Below are 25186 nucleotides of genomic sequence, written 5' to 3' on the forward strand. Positions count from 1 at the left end.
CTAAAATTTGGTTTCTGGTCTACCTATTCCCCAGCAAATACTACAATTTCCTAGAGGGAACATGCACACACTACCCAAACTTTGGATTTTCAGTGGACACATAAAACACCTTTTCTCCATGGCATCCCTGCAGCATATTTGGGGAATGCCAGCTCTGGCACATGGTTGTCCCACCCTGCCCTCACCCTTTCCTGGTGAAGAGCTCCATCACAGGGAGAAAAAGAAGTCTCAGCCCCTTCTGAGACATTTAACACCTGCCAGCAAACTTCATGCTCTTTCAGGGCTTAATCACTGCAGACTCCTAATCCCCCTGGGCTTGGCAGACTACCTAGAAAATAAATGTTACTGCCTCACATAAGGCTGAGCTGATCAGACAGACACTATAATGCTGATGAGACCAGTAAAATGCAGTGTTTGCAAAGAGATTCCTTTTCTGGGTAAAATAATTTTATTTTTGCTGCTAATTTTGAGGTCACAGTAAACAGTGCAAAATTGCCCTTCAATACCCCTTTTTCTTTCCACGTTTTATTTCAGTGTTACTGTGTTACAGTTTCAGTAGCACGGTTCTTGCAATACTGGACACATTATTATCACAATATTTTAAGCCTGCACTAAACACACAAAAGGCCTGTTGATACCAACAGCAAGAAATGTTAATTTAGTTCCAAGATACAAAATCAAAAAGATAAAAACAGTATCTAATAAAATAACCAGATATTTTTGAGGAGGGACCCATGCTTATTTTCTGCTGTACTTATAATGGGAATGAGAATTTTGCTTACAGCGTGAAGATATCACACAATACGTATAATAAATCGGTAGAGACTCGGCAGCCTTTGGGTAGTTAATGGCATTTCAGTTTTGCAAGGCAAAAGCATTCCTGTAACAAAGCGTCAGCTATGAGATATTACATGAAGGAATATGACACTGCAAAAGTGACATGGCTGCTGGGGATTATGGCACAGCAATGAGTGTCCTGTTTGACTCAGCTGCTTTTAATCAGAAATAAGTTTGTCTGACATGCCTGTGAATTCATAATTTGTTAAGTTAAAATGGAAAAAAGTCAGTTGCTTCTTCAGGGGGGCAGTCTGAATCTTTCCCAGAAGTGTATTTCTTATTCAGCAGAGTGCTATAAAGCAGCCAATCCCAGCAGCTTCCAGACAATAGATTCTGGTTATTTTATCCTTCCCTTTATTCAGTTTTAAAAAAAATACTAATGCTCTATATAAATGCTGTTGCTCATTATCATGAGGATGATAGCTATTTTAAAAACAAACAGAAAACACATCTTCCAGATTTATTTAAAATATAAAAGGTAAATATTAAAGACATCTCAGTGAGTACCACTAAAGCAGAAAGACCAATGTTAATCAATTCCATGATTCTAGATCCGACTTTTTTTTAAACCTTCAACTGAGTGGGGGCTGGAATTTAGAAAACATGAACGTACCTGAAGAAGCACCTTCATTTACGACAAGCTTCTCATTCATAGAATTAAACAGGGAGCCCACGCAAGTGCCATCCAGGTTTGCACTGCTAGAATATATTATGAAAACAAACTGATTTAGAAAGTCCGTATTTCCACTAAGATAACAATTTTATCAGGTTTTCCTGACCGTGCAGCGTATCAGAAAGCACAACACCACCAAAAGAAAATGAAAGAAATCTGCCGGGGTGGTTGTAAGTCATGAAAGCATAAGGCCTGATGGATGTGAGAGACTCTTTGCCATGACCCTTCCTTAGACCTGCTGCCTCCGTCCCTGATGTGAGTAGCTGTATTCTGTCCTAAGATAAATGATTGTCACTGATAAGACGGAATAGACAATCAGCTACCTGATTGAAATTCGGTCTATTCCCCCCCCCCCCCCCCAATACTGTTTAATCACTGATTGATTGACTGATTGACTGACTGGGTGATTTGAAAGCAGGGTCAGTTTCTGTCTTTGCTATGGGTTATCTTCCTGACAAGGTGGGGGGCTCAGCCATAGCTGGAGGCATCTGAGATCTTCTGACCTGTATTAAGATTTGAGAGCCTTGTATTCCTGATTCCCATCGTAATGAGCTAGCTAGGTACAAACAATGCTCATTTTCTATACGGATAGATACACTCCACCCTCATTATAAAACTATTTTCAAAAGCCAAGGATATTGAATGTTATAACAGCAATGTCAGCTCTCATGATTTAATCATGAGGCACATGAGTTTTCCGTTTAAATTTGATGTTCTCGTGATCTCAATATTTTTCATGCAAATCTTGTTATTTCTGCATCCTTTCACGCTGTAGCTTAAATTGCTTGTCAATTGCATTGCTCTCCTCGAGTGCAGTGCTTCTGAGACTCACCAGTATGATTTTACACATCTATTTATAACTATTACTTTAGCATTTTATCTCTTAAAGACGACGTTATACATCACCCAAAATCTATTCACTGAGCCAGATGAGTTGGAAGAAATATTTCTTTCATTTTTGGAAAGAGGAATACGGAAACAGTTTAATTATCAATATTTAAATTAGCCTAGCATAAGGCTCCTCAGAAGAACTGAGGAGAGCAAAAGGGCACCAGACCCAACAGAAGAGAAATGCAACATATAGGAAGTTAATTGCAGTGCCGTTTCAAACACGCCTTATAAGAAGGAGAAGAAAAGGCATTTTATCTTTACTATATCTCAAAGCAAGAGCGTCTCTGGGGCTTAAATTAGCCACAGTTCCCCTAACTCTTACTTTTGGAAATTCTCTCTCCCTACTCACCCATCCCACTAGCAGTTAGACTCTAGTGCCTTAATCCCCAAATGACACAGTCTTTATTTTCTGTGAAACTAAGACCACAGCCTATATACCTAAGTCATGGCACTATTTTTTCCTCCTTTTATAGCAAGAAGTTACTAAAGGCCTCTAAGGTTTCACACAGATGCGCACGTAAGTGGAGTCTAGCTGCAAATGAGGACAACCAGGATGGATTTGAGTCTCATAACCTAACAAAACGAGGTATGTGTGATCTTGCCGTCTCTGCCCATTTATCAGCCCTTAAAATAAAAGTTATCAGTCCCCACCAGCCAAACGGGCAGGAGAGTCGAGATTTCCCCGTGTTCTGCAGATCAGAAATGTAAATTAGGACACAAGGCTGCCATATCCGCTCAACTCTCAGATGCTCTGTTTGGTCTGTCAGCTGCCACTCAGCAAATGTGCAGCTCAGTGCCATCTGCAACACATGCTGCTGCTTGCCCAGCCTGCAGTAAGAAAACACAGGAGGGAGCACAAGATATTCTGGAGATTTAGGGATGCAAAAGTCAGGGATTAGAGAGAGAATGGCACAGGTGATGCAAGAGGGGGCTGAGACTAGTGCTGTCAGAGAGAGGACATAAGACACGAATCCATACACACATACAAAAAAAGAAGATGCTTTGGTTTCCCCCACTCACAGAATAACTTCTTATAAAATAGCAGCAACCCTTAGCCTAGCATGTCAACCTGAGAACTTCCACAACCTTTGCTGTCATACCACAGTGATCTTTCCTATTGCTTCTAGATAGCAGTGTGCTGTTCAAATTGATAGCTATTTTGAAAAATTAAATATAAAAAGTCCTACCTCATTTTTGCTCATTAAGAACACACAAACACAGGCTGCATACTTTTTCATTACTTTAAAGAACTACGCTCTTGTGCAATTAGTACAACTCTAAGTAAAATTATTACTGTACAACACCCATCAGCAGTTATAAATTAACAAATAAGCTTGCTAGAAGAGTAACAGTTTTATATACATATACACACACAATACACGCATCCCTGCAATGAATTGCTCTTTCAGAGCCAACATTTTTCATTAAAAGTACTCTAAATGAATAAAACCATTGATGAAAAAGAGGTCAGAAAAAATAAAAAGCAGGAAAATTGCTGAGCATCAGCAAGAAATAAAATACGACTTATTTACATATGGGCCAGAATAATTATTCCATAGACTCCTTTTAGGCTTGTCTAAGCACATTCTTTGTGCAGGTAGAGTGAAAGAAAAGTAGAATACTAAATCAAAGTACACACCAGTAGCTCTGTAGGGGGAGTGTGGAAGGCAGTGTAGGCATGATTGGATATTACTTGGCTTATACAGGGGGACAAAGTGACCTGTCACCCACGTGGACTTTCTAGTGCACCTCTTTACTGGAGCGCATGCAGAAAAATCCATGCCTTTCATTGCAGTTTTGGAAATAAGTTAGGTTAGGAAGCCTAAGCAGCTCAATTTGTGCCTGGAATAAAAATGCACGAGGTCCAAACATGCAAAGACATTTTGAATCACCTCCATTAAAATTATATATTTAGAATAAAGACAACAGCAATTCCTTCCCTACCCCCAACCAATGACAGCACACAAGTTGGATCAGGGCTTCCAGATGTGCAGGCAAAATTGATTTCTGTTGCTCTGACAGGTGCATGCATACATGGGAGGGAGAAGTCCAGGCTTGGGACAGGTGTCTTCTACCACAAAAAGGGAAGATTTAGAGGGAAACAGCAGGAGGGAACCAAGAAGCGGGAGAAAGCCCTGTAAGGGTCAGGCACTGCTCCTACTGCCACTGGAGCTACACTGGGGTAAGAAGAGTGGTGGCCCCCTGTTGCTCCTGTCAACACAGGCAGTGCCAGGAGCACATTTGCCTGCACAAGTGGCCCCTTTGCCAAGGTGGCAGGACAGCCCACATACCCTCATGTCTGCACAGCTCTCCCCAGGCTCCACTGGAAGAGGAAGGGAGGTGAACACAGGGCTGCCCTTGTCATTCAGGAAAGAAACAGGACAACAGCAAGGCAACGGAGCGTGACAGAAGAGGGGTTGTCTGCTCAGTGAGATGGGACAATGGCTTATAGAAATCTGTCAGAAATATTATAGGGAAAAGTATAGAGTTATTACCTTTTCTATAGCCCCTAGGATCATCCTCTGGTGGCAGAACATTTTCAATGATTGTTTCTGTTTGGTGGAATCAGTTATCTCCTGATAGGTTCTCCTTCCAAGTTTAAGATTGCATTTAAAACTCATCTGCTTTCTGAATTCTAATTGGGTATGTTTTGAACTGCAGATTTTTTTGGGTGAATATTTCGTTTATGAATCTCTTTATATTTCAAAGTGGTTGCCAAAGCCATTTGTGTCTGCGTAGTATAAACTGTTCTACATGCAGTATACAATTTAACTTGGAGATCTGATTTATTAAGAATGGTTTGATGTGCTACCAAAGTGAGAAACAAAAAGACAAAGCTGAGAAAAATGAAGCTCATTAATGTTTATGTATTTTTAAAATCACACTTGCGCCTGGGAAGCTTGATTTATTATTTCAATAGACATTCAGACATGCTAGAAATAGTATTATTATTAATTTTATTCCAGACAAAGTGAAAATGGGGAAAGGGGACAATAAAAGATAAAATTGCCCTTTTTATTTGTTCATTGTTGAATCAAGCAGTCTTATATATAACTGATATTATATGTGCATAACAATTCCTTCTGAAGAATTCTTAAACACTTCATAAAATATGAATAAATCCTGAATTACATACTACTGCCTTCCTTACTCAAGCAAATCGCTTTCAAAGTTAGCAGCCATTTGTCTGGTTAATTAGAAAAAAACAGCTAAATCAGGACCTTAATCTTGGTGAGGACCCCGGGCTGTTCACGTAGAGACATGGCTCATGGGAGATGCTGCCATGTGCGCCCCCCAGCAGTGCCCATCCCTGATGCAGAGCTCTAGCTGAGGTGCATGTGGCATGCACAGACAAAACCTCCCCCATCTTCATGCAGGAAGGCAGCCAAGCACCTTCCTCTGCTCCATCCCTTTGTCTTGTCAACTCCAGCTCTGCCACCTCCCAGAAAGTACCAGAAGGGGCATCTGTGTAAGTCTGTTTCTGAAGACCATTGAGAATGAGAGTGGATGTGAGCTGAAGCACTCAGCCAGCCTGTAGGCATCAGCTGCAGGGAACATATCATGGGGCACGCTCATCCATAATTGATGTTGTGTTTATTTTACAGCTGCCAGTTGTGTGCAAGGACACAGGTACTTTCTGGATAACGTAGAGGGGAAGATTAATATGACGATGGAACGCAAACTTGGGGGTTGCAATGTCTGAGACGTTGTTGGGCCTTAAATTTTCCAGTTTTGCTGATGAAATCATCCCTAAGCTCTTCACATGCACACACCACCACCCCACTGCCCGTGACATGTTACTGAAAAGCCTTTGATGACTTTCAGAAAGACCTATGCCACCTGCAATTACTGCATTGGTACCAGTTCTGCTTGCAGGGTTTGCTCTTTTGCTCCCCTGGCACTCTTGCAGTGCGGTCTGTTCCTAGAAGCCCCATTCCACCCAGAGGAATGGAGCCTGCACTTGCATTGCTCAGTGAGCCTCTGCCCATGCAGGTGAAACCTTCATTCAGGGACAATTTGCCCAACACCTTCTAGACTCCAGGAGCAACCAATGCCTCTGCCTCAGCAGGCCTGGTCTCCACCATCATGGCTTTCAGGTGTTACTGCAACACACAGATAGGACTGCAATACAACACAGCATTTAAAAAAATGATTTTTTTTTTTAAACTCAAAGCAACAAATTTCTGTAGTCGCAGTGTAGTGCTTAGAAATCACCTTCATTTACAAATTTTTTTGTTACATAACATTTCTCCATGTAAGTATTTAGCTATAGGTAGCAGATTTGCAAAAAGCAAATGGAAGAGACTCATTGCTGAAGCAAATTATTTTTCTTAACTTCTCACTTCAGTAGTATGTTGTTTTTCTAATACATCTTTCACTTAAAGGTCTTTCCAAGGTCTGTAGTACAGACATCATAGCATCACACAATCTTTGCAACACCTTCAGGGACAAAGGGACAATTTTTTTTTTGTTTTTAATGTGGGATTTGAATCTGAAGATATGTTCCCACAATATCAAATTTCTGTAAGTCAAACACACTTAGGTAAAATTTCCATTGGTTTCTAGGAGTTTTACTTTGAGAATCAAACTAATTTTACAGGAAACACCAATGACTAATTTTTAGCAGCATTAAGCAGTTGCAGACAGAGCATTTCTGAAAAACACAGGGGCCTATGAACTCTGGGAAGTCCCACCCTTCTGTGAACCCAGCTATTGCACTTTGCTAATCAGTGTACTGCCTTTCAAGAGTACTTCTTATTTTGAACCCTAAATTTGCTCTTTTTTGCCTATCCATATTTGATAATGTACTATGCCCAATATACAGTACTTCATCTCAAAATAACAAGCAGCATAGATGGCACTCTTGTTAGCAAATGTGGTGAAAGAAAAAGGACAATCCTTTTCATGCAGCAGAGCACTAATATTTTGAATCGTAATTTTCACTTGAAATAAATGTATGGGGGGAAAAAATAAATCAAATTTCCAAGGATATAAGAAGCTCAGAAAAATTTCTTGCTATTTGGATTTAGCACCGTCCCTGCTGTCTGATGTGCCCAACCCCTCAGCTCTCAGGACAGATACCCTTAACACTCACTGGCTCCCCTTCAGCATTCAGGACCAAATTGCACCACAAGGATCTGACAGTACAGCTGCTTGCCAATTGCAAGGCACTCCAGCACATCTCAAGATGAGATGAAAATCTTCCATGCCACTTCAGTAAGGGATTTATTATTTCCCAGTCCCTTCCTCTATAGCATAATGAGAATAAAAGCTTCTGAGATTCACAGATCTTTCCTGAGGTACTATAATGCATAGAAAACAGCATCCATTTCTTCAAGAAACAACCCAAAGATTTTTACAAAAGGCAAAGGAAAAGGAGCTAATATTAGACAAAGAAAACTTTTCCTGGATTTAAAAAAAATTGAGCACATGAGATTTCAGGCTTGAAAAAAATACGTACATCTGTTCAGAGACATGGAACCTCTAAGGTGCTTCATTATTGGCACTTAAAGCTACTTCCAAGAAACACCTGAACTTGAGTAAGCAGTGTGATCAGACAATGTCAGCAAGGGTGGACAGATTTGAAGTTAAGAGCATTACAGATTTGAAATCCATTTTAAAGCTGGAAACTGCATTATAAACCAACCATTTAAAACCTAAGTATCCCAAAGTACATTGTTATTAATGCTAGACCTCTGCTATCGGTCATTCAACACTCATCCGGTAAGACTGCTCTCAGAAAAAGCAGCAGTTTCTGTTTTTTAATTATCCTAACAACATTATTAGCAGTAGTTTTAACATACATGATTCCAAACAAACTGTTCTGCATATCCTTTGTCTTAGTTTTTTTTTTTTTTATATATATATATTTTTTTTTAAAACAAATGCCTACAGCAACACTTGCTAATAACCACAATTTTCCCTTCCCCAACAGTATGATTCCCAGGACGGAGTCCTTTGCCTCATACATTAGATTTCAGGATGAAGGAGAATATGTTCAGTGGTCACCGCTTTGTTCACATTCCCATTTGGATTACTGCTTGAAAAGCCTGAGCTTTCTGCAGTGTTACTGAGACTGTGAAGTAATTGCCAAAATCCAAAAAAGCTATAAGCTTTTCTGTTTTCCATGTAGCCAAAAATACCTGATAAGCCATTTATGCCTATATGGATCTCATTATGCTCAAGAACTTGCACTGATCTAATTAATAAGACTCCTTCCAGCTAGTGACACTTAAGCACTTAAGCAGAGACTAAAATTGCTCAAAAATGAGTATGAACACCATCTCACAGATGGAATAAAAGACTTGATGAATTGGTTTGCATAAGACTTCAAAGAGAAGGAAAGAGCAAATTTATGTGATTCACACCCCAGTTATTTTTATTTTACCATCATATTCTTGTCTGCAAATATATCTACACATGTATTACACAAAAACACACGTATCAATAAGGATCATATAAGTCAAAAGTATGTTCCAGAAAAATATTGCTTTTAAATGAACTAATAAATGTGTATTCATCTTATGCCTCAAACTGCAGGCATAAGAAGTGTTATTCTGTAATTAAATATCTCATGGCAGGAGTGAAATGCAGTCATCTGAGTATACCAGTTGCTGCTCCACACCCTCAGTTTTGACTTCCCAGCATGCACCATATATTCAGACTGTTTCCTCAAATACTAATGGAAGCAGAAGGACAGAAAAAGGTACAGCCAGAAGTTACCTTTCACAAGTTGGAGTGCTGAAAGGCATCTTCAGGACAGAGATGAATTCCTCCAGAAGGATAGAGCATGTGTTTTTGTCCACTAAACCACATTTCTACAAGCATATGGAGTGACAGAGGAGCCAGTTTCTTCACATTGGCATGTCCATATTAGTAGCAGCAATCACCTATTAATTATTTTCATGCTTTATATGATGTTAGAAGAGTAGCAGTCTTCAGCATATCCCAATTGTCACTTCATATTGTAAAAGGTTTAAAGAAAGCAAGCCAATTCACCAACACATTTTGGGACATTCTCCTACCCATCTGGAAGGCAGGAATGGGCATAGCTCGTGCAAACCTCTGACCCAGTCAAAGAATCTTTGTAGTTAGAAAGGTTTCAAGCACATAACAAAGGCCAAACAACAACAACTCCGCAGCTCCAGAGAATGGACTTAATTCCCCACCTATGTGACTACTGAGCTGATACAACCTTTACTCTCACACAAGTGTTTGCCTGTAGCTTCCAAATATCACTTCATTTATTCAGTCAATTCATCAACTTGGGTCAGGTTCAGACATAAACATGTGTCCAATATCCACATTGCTAATATGCTTAAAAGAAAGTAATGAACGCTGTACTTCCACAGAGGTAAAATGAACACAAACCCTCCCAAAATAACTGTACGCACTTGAGCAAGAGCAATGCTCTGAGCAGCAATAATCCATCTTTCCTGTTGGCAAAATATTCCAGTCTATCAAATTTTTAGTTTTGTACTTCAGTGTCTTCTCATGCATAATGCACAAACACTTGGATTCCAGGTGGACATCCAAATCATTTCATGTTTTTAAGCCATAATTTTGGATTTCTTAAATAAGCTGCTCATTATGGACGTTTTAAAAACATTATTTGGAGACTTACAATAAACTCCAGGGCATATTTTTTAAATTCAGAACTTAAGTTGGTCTCACAGAGCATCCCTTTAAAACTTAGCTTACACAAACTAAATGTGCACACAAAAAATATACAAATACACAAATAATTACCTGTTTTGTAACTAAGTATTTTGTACATACAGAAAGAACATTTATCTACATTTTGTAGGGGAAGTTTCAGATATGAAGTTAAAAATGTATTGGCACACTGAATTTTAGCTTGGTCTTCAGTTAATTAGTCATGACCTGTGTTATTCCTGTCCATTAAAAGGAATCAGTATCATCTTGAAAATACAGAGGAAGCAAGAACTAGTGTAACTTGAGGTACTTATGTGCTTTTCCAACATTAGTTTGCAAACATGTTCCCGCCCTTCGTGCCCATCACAAAGTTTTGTGACTTGTGGCTGTAGTTAGACTGCATACCATTGGTACTTAATTCACACATCCTCTTCCCCAGCTATGTAGGCACCCAGAACCTAGCAGTGACAATTGGAAATCCACCAGAATAACTCTGCTGAAGTGCAGTACCACAGCACTCGTGACACACACACAGGGCATCTAAAGGGGAGATCTGCCTATCGTCATCTTAAGTCTAGACAAAAGACTGTTTGATATAGTAGACCATTGAACTACAGAAATCATGACTTTCAAATGCAAGTATTCTGCCTTAAAAAGAGAAGGCAGAGAAACAGGAAGGAAAAAACGTCCCTACCTCCTGCTAAGCAAAATAGGCCTTTGAGAACAACCTGCAACATGTAGTTTGAGGTTCTGGTTTTCATGTTCCAAATTCAACTTGAGAGGGACTCAAGCTGTCCAACGACTGCTTCTTCCGCTGTCATCAGAAGAGTGCATTAAAGAGTTCTGCTCTCTGAAGGAGTTCATTTTTGTGCCTATGGATCTTCAATCCCTTTGCACTCCAATAGTACATTTACTGAACTGAAACCTATACCAGTTTCAACAGATGTTGCAGAGCAAGACTCAGCAAGAAGCAATGTTTGCAGCCATCAGGGAATTAGAGAGAAGACTAACTACTAAACTAGGCTGAGACTGCAAGTTTTAACTAAAAATATCAGAGACAAATCATGGTTTTGGGGGCTTGCAAACACAAATTGAACATCAAGGGACAAGATTAAAAAAGCAAAGCTTTTTTTCCCCAATTTTGTTTTAAATGGAGAAACAAGGAATTCCTGATGTGGTATTTCCTCCTTGGACCAAGTCATAAATCATGTGGATCTTAGACTGAAACAATACCTTTGCTACTCTTTGGGAAAACACCATTGTTTCAAAGTGTTGCCTCACAGTTTGTTTCACATATTAGTATAACACAAAGATTATGCCAGTCTTTACTACAGTCAGATTTATATTCCTAGTCTTTCACTTTAGCTTTCTCTCTTCCAGCACACACTCCTTCCATCTTACTTCCTTCACTTAAATTCATCTGACATGAATCTACAGAAAAAGCACAAAAAGAGCTAACTCTAAAATACAGCCAGAACTTGAAGATCATGTATTGCCTGCCTCTTTATCATTCCTCTCTTGCATCACTTAAACACTCATGGGGACCAGATCAGGTACTTTTTTTTTTTTTAAATGGACAGTGCCCAAAACCAATTAGTTCCAACTGCTCCATTGGCACTAATATAGTCTTCTACTTGCTGAAATATCTGAAAAATAACATTTTTAGAAACAACATCAATTGGCAATTGAGTAGAAGTTTCTTTAAAGGCTTTTTTAAAATAAAAAAAACCTATCCTGAACTATATATATTTGGTACTTTTAATGTCATAAATACTTGTTTTGTTTTAAGTAAAAACAGTTAATCACAATAACAATAATTAATAGCCATCACAATAACAATTATCTACTGTAAACTCAGCCTCAGTAAGGAAAGGCAAAGACAGTCATTGTACTCCTACATTGCAACACTTTGCATCTGTGCATCTAGAGATGGCATATTGACCTCATCCAGTTTATGTCCTATGCTTGAAAAAAAATGAAAGATTCAAAGTCAATGCCACTGCTGCCTTGGTCTTTTGGCATAACAGCACCCAGAAGTTGTTTTCATTACCAATACCCCCATTTAAATTCTCTTGAAGAGACCTACAACAGCTAAAGGATCTAGATAGGTCTCAGAAAATGCACACCATGGATTTATGCCCTGAAATTACATTAGAAAGACATTTAAATTAGAATGGTAAAAGTATAGTATTGACATTTTTTTTTGTGTACCTCAGTTATGATTAGGCAGTCCGTTGATTACCAAACTTATCTGTGAACTTGAAAGAGAAGTGCTCAGTTTGATTGAGTTCTTGTCCTGTACTGTTAAAAAGATCTACTACAAAATGGCATTAGAGTTTTCACACTCATGTTACTCTACTACATCACCTATACACATACAACAATATTCACAATTTGACCATTATTCTATGATGCACACATTTTGTGTACTTAAATACATACATACGCTGCCATAGTTGTGTCTGGAGTTTCAAGGACGTGCTGTTGTTCTTAGTTACCTTCTCCAGCTAGATAATCCTGTGCAAAAAAAGCTGCCAAACATTTTCAGGAAAGAATAGCATATACCTAGCCTTGCTATAAGAAATTGTAAGATATAAAGCATGGGAACATCCAGCACAACTTCTTTCTTTTGCTCTCTGAAAAATACCAACAGTTTCAGAGTCGGCAAAATGCTGAGTGGCAACAGAAAAGATGGGCTGGAAGAGAGGGCTCATTGTGTTTATCCGATTATAATAACTAGTTAGAATTACATATTATGCATTTAAATTGATTAGTTACACACATTTATTATAGGCAACTGTTTCTTTTTCTTCCCCCCCCCCCCCCTTTTTTTTTTTTCAGTTGCATACCAGCATTTGCTGACGAGAAGTGTCAAAGAAAGCTGAGTTGGACAATAAAGAATTATTCTGCAGGGACAAGAGAAAAATGCGGAAGGCACCAAATGCAGCAGGAGAAAGGCTAAGATATATGACAGTGAGGGAGCCATGGCAGCTGGAAAGGAGCTGGAAGGAAACAGGATGCAGGATCAAAACATAAGAAGTGGGAAGAGCAAGAGCAGAAACTTTTTCTCAGTGTTAGGAGAGCAATGGTGAAAGAAGGGGAGATCTGCACATTTCTGCTGACCACTTCCAATCTGAAACCTCCTTTTTTCTTAATGGTTCCAGTAGCAGAGAAGACTTAAAAGCCTTGCCTATAGGAGCTCTGGCATTAAAAGAATAGAAAAATAGTGCAATGATTCGGAGTAGGAGCCCTGCAAAACAAGCAACAACAGTTCTGCTGGCTGACCCAGTGCACCTAAAGAAAAATAATCTGTTATTATATTTTAAACAAGAAGTTTATGCATTTTAGAACCTTTTCTCACCTTACATTCTCTTATTAAGGTGAAGTATTATTTTCCTAGTAAGGTAACTCATAATTAAACTGATGCCACAATCTTTTCTCCCCCAGTATTACCCTAATGTAATGAATTCCTTTAATATTGTCTTTTGCTCTAAGTGCACTGATCAGGTATCATCTTGACCGCCTTTAGTGTTTCAAAGACTATCCTCAAAATAAGACCCCTGTTCACAGATGGTTTCAACATCTTTATGTATCGAGACCTTAAATGACCTTTTCTCTTTTCAGAGAAAAATAGCAACAACAAAGCACGCTGTTAAAACATTTGTGGCATTCCACTTCATTATACTGTGGGTGCCATGCAAACCTGAAGTGCCTTATCCTCCCTCAAAAGTTCTCCTCGCCTTTGGCTGATTTGGTCTCTGTTCAATTGACATATGAGATGGATCATTACAAAGAGCTGTGCTCTGGGGCTCTTCAAAGCACAGTAATGTTTCTGTCTTTATGACTCTTGCCTCTCAAATCTTTTATATAAGGATTTTCTCTCCCTACAAATTAAGGGCAAATCTAACATTTGGGTTTAATTTTTCCCCTCAAATTGACATCCTCAGTTTTATGATGTGATTTTATTTTATAGTTGCATACAGTACTTTTCTAAAGCCAGTTGTATGTTTTGTAGGACGTATACTGATCCCATTATCATAGAAGCTCAAACTAGTAGAAGACATGGGGGGGGGGCGTATGTGTGTGAAATCAGTAAACATCCATTCTTATCAGACCAATTTTGTCTTTTTTTTTTTTTTTTTTTTTACTTTCCACAGCACATTACCAGTTTTTTCAACACTTCAGAAGTTTGTAGCAAGAGCAGATGAACAATCAGCTGAATCTATCATCCTGTCACCAGAGAAGGCACTGTAATGTACCAAGGGCTACCTAAGGATTATATGAGCTAGCTTACTTGAACACCAATATTTCACTGCAGCTGCACAGAAGACAGAGCCTAGCTTGCCCTGCTTCTTGGTAGGTTTCTGGAAGGGTGTGGATACAGGTAGATAAGCTAGCCTTTTAGTTATTCTTGGGCAGGTGACTGGTCCACATCAACCAATGAGTAACCACTGTAAGTGTACAGATCAGTGAGTATCTAATGCTCTTTGCCCTACATAAACTGAAGAAGTGGTCTGTGTTGTTGTGCATGTGTGACATCTTGCATCATGCACTCATGATCTTGATTTTAGTCTCAGAAATAAAGGGTCAATTTTGTAAGCGGAGCTGCCCCATAAGCTTTGCTTCTCAAACAACCCAGTATACGTGATGTTTCTAAAGGCTTGTTAGTAGCCTTACAAACATTTCTGGACCACGGTTGCAGTTTGTGTTCTAAAGACACATGAGCAGCTCCTCTTAACGTTACACAGATTTCTGTTTTCAAATGAGAACTGACCCAAAGCAAAGCCACTTACTTCCAGGGCTGTAAGCTTTATGTGAGCTCATGTTCCTTAGATTAGGTCATGATAAATGGCAAAACTTCGCAGAGTTGCAAGGGAAAGTCGGGACCACAGGAGATGGATGCAATAAGTCAGGAAAACAACATGAAGGAAAACCTGTTGATAGGATTACTAGCAGCTTTCACTTCACAGCCTCTAAAGCATCATCATGTTACAAAACACACAATCATGGGATCTTATGTACTGATGCTCTGGAGATAAAATCTGTAAATACTATCCCTCAAAATTGATAATTACAGAAACATGTAACAGGAATACATATTCAAGACTAACATCCACAACAACTATTTATTTTCATATATCACTCTCTTACCACTGCTACATTTGCTGTATTGGTAATTATTGATAAAGCTGTCTGCTATTTATTCTGGCAAGGTCATTAGCTACTTATTCTTCTACTTTATTTTATTGGATGTATTAGCCAGACTTTTTACCTCCATTCCCAGTCCTCCTTTCTAGGAATTAGGACATACAGACCCATCCCATCAGACACTGAGCAGCCACCCCCAAGTTTGCATATTAGTTTTATACCTTAGGTATATAGTAATATATGAATTAACACAAAAAGGAGAAACAAAAGGGGGAAAAAAGCTGTGCATAATTACCAAAGACAAAAAAACAACTTATCTGTGGAAAGAAAAGCAGGTTTTTGTTTGTTTTGTAAAGTTTCCACCACTCATGCTGTAGGGGAGACCCCACCTGCTGTTAGAGCAACAGCAAAGGTCCCTGGCCACCTACTGCTTTGCCCTGCCAGCTACCAAGCCACAGAGTTGCTCAGTAAGAACACTATTTGCACTTGTATTACTGCCTCAGAAACTCAAACACCCTCCCATTGCCATTGCTGTCACCAGTTTGATGGCAGATCAGTTACTCCTGTCTTTACTGAGGATAGTAGGAACATTGCTGTTGGTGAGTGTTCTTTACCTCGAGGCCCGTTGTGCCAGGAAAGCAGTATGTCCCAGCCTAAACAACTGTTAGACAGCAAAAAGTGTAGTTAGGAAAACACTTTGCAAAGATTATCACTGGCGTAGATTAGGCTGTAAAGTGCCCATTGCAAAAATATATAAAAAAAGTCAACCACAATTTTTTTATCTTATGGCTCTCAATCCATGTTCGAGTTCATTGCTACAGCCTTGCTGTGCCCTAATGGGGACTTCTACACACGAGCAGATACTATAAAATCAAGAGTAATTAAGCTAATGGGACTGCTAGAAGTAGTTGTAGAGCAGTAGCAGTATAAGAATTACCTATAAACCGTGCATTTCCATGTTATTCCATAAGTTACTTGCTCCCAAATGAAAACTGTCAGTCTGTGTTTGTTTATGTTTTGGAGCAGAAAATAATTTGTTTCATTTCTGATGCAAACGCTTCCCTAGAAAGAAAAAAAACATTTACTTGTTTTAATTGACCCTGACTTGAAATCAGCATGGGATTTGTTTGTTGGCCAAAAACATTTCAACAATGCTTGTGATTACAGAGCTAGCTAACTGTTTTTAATTTTAAAAGAGTTCCCAATTCTGTACAGTTTCCTTGAAGAGAAGAACACACACAAAATCAACCATCAACAACAAAAAATTACACACTCCTGCCTTCCAAGTCCAAATTCTTTAAAAAGCCTAGTTTGCCATTGCCTTCAATGAACCTGTTCAACTGAACCCCAAAACTGCATCTAATAGCAAATATTTTACTGCATAGTACACCCAATAGTTTTCTGATATTAGAAGATATGCCATTCATGTGGAGAGTACTCGAGTACTGCAGGATGCAGGTGGGGGAGAAAAAACACACCTTGGCAAATCAAGTCCACCAAATAGACTCACCACTTCTAATTGGCTCTGCTGTGCATATAGCAAGTATTGCAACTGCGTGCTATTGCTCTCTAAGGGCTATTTATATACTGCGACACATTGAAATACTCTGCTGGAAGAGGAAGGAATCTGTAACAGCAAAGCCTGGTTTCACAAGTCAGCTCTTGTGCTGCTTTGTTAGCATCAGGGAAATCTAAGAAGGACCGACACCTTTATGCGATACAGCGAATTAGGATCAAAGCAATCCTTCCGCAATCTGACATTGTTTTGCACTCTGAAGTACATTGACCCTTTTAAATTTGTTTACTATTTTGACCTTTTTAAATTGAGACCTTACTATTTTTTCCCCCATTGATAGTAAAACACAAAATTGCAAACTAGGCATAAACTGATCAAAGATTCACTAAGAACAAGACAAATAGCATATCAAGTTAAATGTACAACACCATTAGATGGTTTAAAGGGTTGCTTCAGTAAATTGAACCTCACACTACACTGCAGAACTGAGACTTAGAGAGTAAGAAGTCAGAGCAAGTCAGGTTTTGTATAACTAATGCTTCTGTATTTGAGATATTCCATACTAATATCACAAATTAACATTCAATCCTCACAATGCGACATTGCAGCTATGACAACAGGGGGGAGATGGGGTGTGTGTAAGCAATGAGACACGTGTTTAAAAGCTTCACTACGGGTCAAGGTTTGAGAGGACTTTAATACTGCTACTAATCACCACATCATCCCTATCAAACACGTGCACATAATGTTACAGCTTGGCCATAGCATAGCTGCAACACGGCCAGTGGTGATCAGAAAGAAAGGGCTGCTATCTGCTATAGAAGACCGTTTCTCCCGTTCTAGGAAACGAGAAGGTGGGTGCCAGCATTAGCTTTCCGTAGTCAGTACACATAGATGGAAGCAGGGAGGAATGTCAGATCAGAGTTCCTTACAAGTAATTTAAGGAAGGTTAAAAAAAGTATAGGTACCTCAGGATAGTCCTGCCATCTGTCCCCATGCTGATGCAAAGCAGCAATACTATTCAGCAGCATGGTCATCATCTCAATATTTTTGTCCCCCGTCCCCTTTTCTGAGAGGTAACTACCAAGACTGCAGCATGCCCAATAGGGAACACCCCCATCAGACAAACAAATAGAGCACACAATCCCCAAGCCACCATTTACTGAAGTGCAAAGATCTGCAAATTGCAATAAGATAAATTCATTTTGAGTACTGCTCCAGCCTCCCAAAGGTTAAATCAAATTTGAGAGTTTATAGCGGACATATAAAGTCACGGTCAATCATCTAGGCCAGTTCTACTTTGGCTGTGGGATCAGTCCATATAACTTCCAAAGGTCCTTCCAGCCTAAATTACTCTATGTATCACCCATTTATGCCTTGCGTAACACCACAAAGGAGACAGAGCATCAGTCCTCCTCCCTTCTTTTATAAGGCAGCTGAAATAAGCCAGCTATATTTGCATCCACTACTAGTTTAAATACTAAGCTCACCTTTGAGAACATTTTTATGTCTCCCAATATACCTCCCCAAACTCAAAAAAGGTAAAGAAATACATGTTGCATCCTTTTTACAGGCATTTTAGAAAAAAATGTCTTCCAATTACTTAAATCCTGAGAGTTTCCAATAGAAAAAGTGATGGAAACAGCACTTTTTAATGAGATGGACAGCAATGACTTCAAAGGGCTTTGCATTCAAGCAGAGGGCTTCTGCATACCAAGAGGGGATGATTATGGTATGTCTGACTTCTGTAAACTCAAGCAAGTTTTCTGATTGCTCTTATTTCTATTAATGCAACTTGTCCTCATGACTTTGTGCAGGAATGATTACAATTTGGAGACAAACAGGCTTAGAATAGCAGGTCACACTGCTTTCCTCCCTATTAATACAACCTTAAAAAAAAACAACTTGCATTTTGCTTATACTGTTCTGTGTTTGCCTGCAGTGAGATTACACACTCCAGCATTTTCTGTCCTAGGTTTCTTTGGCTACTGGCACAGTGGCCACCTGCATCCCCTCAGGATCATGACTTCCAGCACAGCACATGTCCAGCAGCAGCCTGGCAGTTTGTACGTGGGATCCTCAGAGCCCCAGGCACAGCCGTGCCATAGCACACAGACTGTGTGTTTGAGTGGCTGTGCAGCACAGCATGATGCTGAAACTGCCCGGGGCTGAGACACCTGTGGGTCTGGAAGCAGGAAGCCCTGTGCAGAGGTAGAGCTTATGGGGCTAGGTGCAATGCCATGGTAACACAGTTACCATACTTCCTGGACTCGAGCAGGTATTGCCACACACAGCTGTGCACTGACTGCACAGGTATGTGCATGTAAGGGCACAGGCATGCATGTGCATGCACCAAACCCTTACAACTAGCCCAAGGCTTCTTTTGCAGGTCTCTAGTACACACTGAAGAAAAGCACTATGAACCTCTTTAGAAAATGTGATTTTTTTTTTCCAAGGTGTTACCTTTTGATATTTAAGGACGAATCAATCAAAGCAAAATATCAGACTGCATGATATATACCTAGCATAAATGAAAATATTATGAAAGAAAGCACTGTTGTTTTAGGAAATGACTGACAGGAAAAAAATTGTTACAGGCAGGTGACTCAAATTCCTTTGAATTAAGTAGCATTAACTATGTCAATATCAGCATTCCTCTAACCAGAGAGGTAAGGATTCATATTACAGAGACAGACAACCCCACTGAAGACCACAGTCATCCTAGATCTATGAAGTTACAAAACCAACACCAATGGAAGATAAAAGGCTTTTATGGTAACATCACTCAGAGCAAGGCTTTCAGTAAAATAACATTCTTCAGGAGATAACTGCAGACAGAGCAGAGGGAGGGGGGAAAAAACACGAAGTCTGACCAAAGTGAATAAGACTCTTCTAATGCTAATAGAGTTTTAAAAGATTGTGGAGGTATTTTTAGTGGAGGATAACCTCTTACACTTGCAAAATCTGCTTGAACCACTCTGACCAGTCACACCTCTCGTCATTTTACTCATTTCTCCAACTCTGGGGATGTACAAATAATCAGTGTTATGAGAGGAAAAATGACAAAATAGATATGTTTAAGATGAGAACTGCAGAAGAGTCACATACATACACTGATGTGCATTCAAAATGCATATTAAAACAATATTGAGTAAGTGGGGTGGTAAGACTATTTTAGCCATGTCTTTACTAAAATTTTAAACACTTGCTTCATTTTAGCAGGATATTTTTCAAAATCCAGTGGCAAACTTGCAACCTTTTGCTATCAATTAGAGGTTATACTAGCCATTGGTCAAAAAGAGAGGAGTAATATTATTTACATACTGACAACACAGCTTCAGCTTATCCACAGAGGCACACAACACACCATGGAAATATTGGACAGTCAACTGAGCCATAGGAAGAGAAGAGCAAACACCAGTTGCACCACTTGAAATCTGGCATAGCAAAAACCTATGCATGCTTATTTTTAGTTGGTTCAAAACTGGCTTCATTTTGTCACTTAATCAGAAGCTGCTTTATGCAATTTTGGTCAACTTCTTTAACCTTACTTCAAAAAGGTTTCTAAAAAAACAAACAAGAAAACAACAACAAAGTTCGATCAAACATCTTTTAAGGAGTGAAGCATCAACAATGCATCCACTGAAGCAAATGAGGGAAAAAATGCATAAGAATGCCTAAGCAGTAGAAAAAGCCCCCCAAAAAGCCTTCCAGATTTTCTTTCCTTTAACAGATGCAAGGAAAACATTAGATGTACAAACTGATCAGACTGTGCCAAACATGACTCCTCTGCTATAACAGCATGGATCCAGCACACTTCAGTTGACACCTATTGTGTGACACCCTATTTACTCCTGCTGGGCTGAGAATTTGCAGCTTCTGGGGGAAGTTGCAGCCTGAGCTATCAGAAATGGCAGGCTGGGGGAGGTCCACAAAGTCCTGGAAGCAGCTTCGTGCAGCTGGCGTATTTCAGCTTAGCAATAACTGTTTAGAGTCAAGTACCCAGAATGTCTTGCACTACTCCCCAGTCCCAGTTCAGAATCTATTTAGAGGTGAATCTCAAGAAAAAGGGAGTTTGCTGTCTATAGCTGAAGGCAAAATCCAGCTCCCCCTGATGAGTATGCAAACTTGATGTGAATATCAAGTAGACAGAACTGCTTATAATTTTGCACCAGCAGAACACTAGTAAGGGAAAAGCCTGCAAACACTACCATTTCCCATCCCTGTGTCACATACACACTGACACCTGCTATTTCCACCTCCTGTACTGTGATTTTAATCATGTGTGGGACAAACAATTCATCAGGATGGAAATTCCAGAGTCTACATACTTGTGATTTTTGTAGGGAGAAACATTCATTCTTCACTGTGATGTCAGGGGGATACGTCATTACATCAGAAGCAAATCCTCATCATTTTCTTTGATTGTTTTCAAGTGTACCTGCAGGAAGGTAAAAAAAAATCTTAACAGTTGTAAGAGTTTCCGTACAATGAACACTGTAAGAATAATAACGATCTTGGCTCATATTTTGTCAGCAAGGGCAAATTTCCTTTAAAGAAATAGCTAATTACGTCTGTTTCAGATCTCTAAACTCCCTCAAGGTTGCATTTTAATGAGATTCAAAAGACTCGCCAAAACCAAGTTGAAAGCACATTTGGCATTTTTAAATATGCATTCAGATAAACTTGATAAGTCTGTTGATATGCTGTTATCTATCACTCTCTAAGATACCCCAACATGTTATTCTTTACACAAAACCTGCCATCGAACATGCTGCACCTTTAGTAGAAAAAGGTAATGCATTCATCAGGGACTAGCAATATAATCATGTTAAAAGAAAAGAAACAAGGAATAAAAAGTCAAATAAAAATGCAAGAGAGGAAAGATGCAATGAATCCTATCTTGCATGGATTGAAACCTCACTTGTCGTGCTATCAGAGCAGTGTCATGACAGAATTATCTGCTATATAAAAGGTTTTTTTTTTTTTTTAAAAGGGGGGAGGACAACTACCATACTTCGAGAAGTGCTGAGGTTACCCTGACGGTACAAGTATGTACTTCTATGCTGAAAGCTGTCTTTCTGCAACGGCATCTTTACATTCAGCAGGATTGCATAGCCATTCATATCACACAGAGCGCTTTACTGGATTTTTGTTCTTATTAGCTCTGTGCAAATGATTAAGAGGGGAGTGAGGGTGCTGAATCCTATCCCTCCCTGAGCATTGTTTACCAGGTCCCTCACTAACTCCCAATCAGTTCCACTTCTGCAATTCTGCTGAAGGCAATGAGTTTCCACAGGTATTGCCATTGCCACACACCGTAATTAGAAAGCAGTTTCAGTTCAATGAGGCTTTATTGGCTTGACAAGGCATACAGGGCTTATAAGTGTGTAAGAAAAGGCAGAACATTCCCAGCTCTGTTAAAAATCAAGTAATATCCATCAAGGAGAAAGCCACTTCTTGAGCATGAGCTTTGGTATCCTATGCTGTCTGTCAACATCTGCAGTGCACTGGAACTAGAAGACCTCACTTGGTGTATTTGTGTGCATTTAACGTGCTTCATATTCCTGTTTCCTGTTCAAGGTCTCAGCTAGAAGAGCTGCAACACAACAGCTGGTTCTGTATTCCTTAAGCACATTTATTTCATGCCTCTTTTTTTTAAGCAACAGTGTGCATTCTATTCTGTCACTTTTTTCTTGCTTTGTAATAACCCATATGAGAAGTGGTAACAAAAAAAAAAATGCTGTTATGTCTCTTTGTATTTCAGTTAGCAAAGCAGATCATTTCAGCAACCTGCCTGAAAGTTGGCTGTTGCACTCCAGCACTCCCCTAATGTCAATGACAAGCCTAGGGCTCTCAAAAGGAAAGTCAACATCTCAGCTGGGCTGTCTATGGGATTTTTGCTTTCCAATAACAGGTATCTCCTTCCTATGAATGGAAGCCAAGGATTGTCATAGGCAAAAGCTACCATGCTGTGTAAAATGCAGAACTTCACATATGACTCAGGGCTTCAGGAAAACTGTTGTACCTGACTGTGAACATAGGTCTTCACTTTCAGAGTGTTTAAACCTGGTTTTCATGCCCAATTTTACATGGAGATTTTAGGATATGGATTTAAATATTGCTGAAGTCATAATTCCCCCTTCTGCCTGTTTTATTCACTGTATTAAAAGGTATGCTAGATAATTGTTATGCTTCATAGGCCTGTGAAACATCCACATGCTTACTGAGAACTTTGAACATTCAAATGCTTTGATAATCGGGTATGTTTAGTATTGGCTCATTCACACTAAGTAGACAAGTATGGTATCCTTCATTGGATATCTATTTAAGTGAAGTCTTTACCATTTCAGCTCCCCCACATATTGTCTTTCTTGGTTGATCTAGATCCCTCCAGAAACATGATTTTCCCCAACAGTTCCTTGAATGAAATCTGGCAACTGCATAAGTACTAGTCAGGTTGTCACTTAAATCCCTATTTTATTTATTTTTTTTTGTTCTTGACTTCATCTCTTCCTCTACCAACCTTCAACATAAATAAAGCTAAATTTAAGTTACTCTACCCCATGCTTCTTAGTTCACTGAATTAATCAGATGAAAACATTCTCCATATGATAATTAGCATCACATAATATCACAGATTATCTCCAGCTGTATCCTTGTTATCTCACTGAGGTCTTTGCCTACTGGACAATCTTGCAGATAGTTGTCTTCTAAACCCTTTAAGCAACCCATCCCCTCCTTCCCTTGGGTTTATCTGACATTGTAGTTAAACACTAGACAACAACTCTCTGCCAGCTGCCCCATCACCTGCTTCAGATGAGGTTCCTCTATGAAGTTTATTCCTACAAAATGATTCCCTCAAAGATCTCTCTGCCCTCATACTTTCTTCTAAATTAAGATTTTTATTTTTTCCCCACCTTTGCCACCATTTTTACATCTTCTCAATTTTTATTTCGCGATAGCCTCCAGACTAGCTTTATGTAAAGCCCTTTTATAAAGGTACATCTTATTATTGTTTATTTCATTCATTTGCATACACTTAAGAAAATATTTAAATACACACTTTTTTAAACCCTGGACACTTGCTCTTCAAAAAGCAGACTTACATGTTCATACCACAGACACTAAGGATCTGCATCAAAATATAAGCAGAGAGGCTTTGACCAGGTTTCGTGGAGTTCTGTATTTCTTATAGCCATTCTTAGTTGCATTCAATCATTGCAATATTATAGGTTGTGTCAATGGAGGAAGGGGACACTGACTTTCAGCAAGGTAAACCTTATTTTTAGAGCTAAGTAGAGCCAGAATAGCTTCTGGTTCAATGCTCATGAATTCAAATTCAGGTTCCAATGGTTCTCTCCCTAAAACCTTAGAAAAATAATTTTACTTTTTCCTTTGTAAGACAGTTATCACATTTTTATACTAGAAGAATTAGATGTTTTAAGGCATAAGCCATCATTTTATAGAATTAGGGCATCTCCACAGCAAAGGTGATCTCTCTCACCTGTTTCTTCATCTCCCCCAAATCCCCAATCCCCATATGCCATCAAAATGCAGGATAAAAAGAGAATGGGTGTGTGGAGAGAGATTTATAAGTCTGACAAAACAGAAGCCAAGGAGACAATAGTTGAGCAGATAAGTTACCCTTCCAGAAAAAACAAAAACACAACAAACAAATAAACCAACCCACTAAAAAAAATAAACAACTTTTCACTACTTTTAACTAATTCAAGAACAAAAGATGATTTCCTTTCCATAGGGAATGTATTGATGAACCTCTTCAAAAGCCAAAGTTATACGTTACAATTGCCCCTATGCACAGATCATCACCAGAGGAGAGAGGAAAAAAAAAAAAAAAAAAGCTTATTAAAAACATAACTCAAGAAAACAAACCCAGCCAGGCTTACCTGCATGCACTAGCACAGCTCCTGACCCAACCAGCTGCCAGCCCACTCTGACTGCCCAGAGCTCCAGCAACAACTCCAGCCCAGCTGGGCTGCTGGAAACAGCCTCTAGTACTACCCGTCCCACTCCAACAGCTGCTGTCAGTTATCTCATCACGGGCATGTGAGGGATGGAAAATATCAACCCAGTTTTCTCCTTAGAGGAATAAACGGTTTATAAAGTTCCCAGCCAGAAATTGTTTTCTTGCAATTATATTTCAGAAAACATTAAAAATTTCTTCCAAATTAAATGATGCTTAAGATTAAAAAAGAAGACAAATCATACTTGGTCAAATATGCAAAAGAATTAAACAAAGGACATATTTCTTTCATGAACATACAGGAAGTTTTTACTGTCCCTATACCTATTCTCCTTTTAAATTTTTTTTTTTTTAAAGCAGGACTGAGAAACAACAGTAACAAAAAATGGTGTAACACAAGAACCAGATAAACTCTTCTCACAAGCAACTAACAACTTCTTACCATCTTCTCACTAAAAATCTGAATATGTTTTATAAA

General features: G+C 39.1%; 1 long non-coding RNA gene across 1 annotated transcript; it reads right to left on the minus strand.

The window, feature by feature from the left end:
• Nucleotides 1-5300: 5300 nt before the first annotated feature.
• LOC121074466 lies at nucleotides 5301-24794 on the minus strand. The gene is made up of 3 exons (XR_005822365.1): nucleotides 24632-24794; nucleotides 21053-21162; nucleotides 5301-6504 (listed from the first exon to the last, which is right to left on the minus strand). It is a non-coding gene; the product is annotated as an uncharacterized LOC121074466 (long non-coding RNA).
• Between the last annotated feature and the right edge of the window lie 392 nt (nucleotides 24795-25186).

This window comes from Cygnus olor, chromosome 1 (assembly GCF_009769625.2).
Source record: "Cygnus olor isolate bCygOlo1 chromosome 1, bCygOlo1.pri.v2, whole genome shotgun sequence".
NCBI lineage: Eukaryota > Metazoa > Chordata > Aves > Anseriformes > Anatidae > Cygnus > Cygnus olor.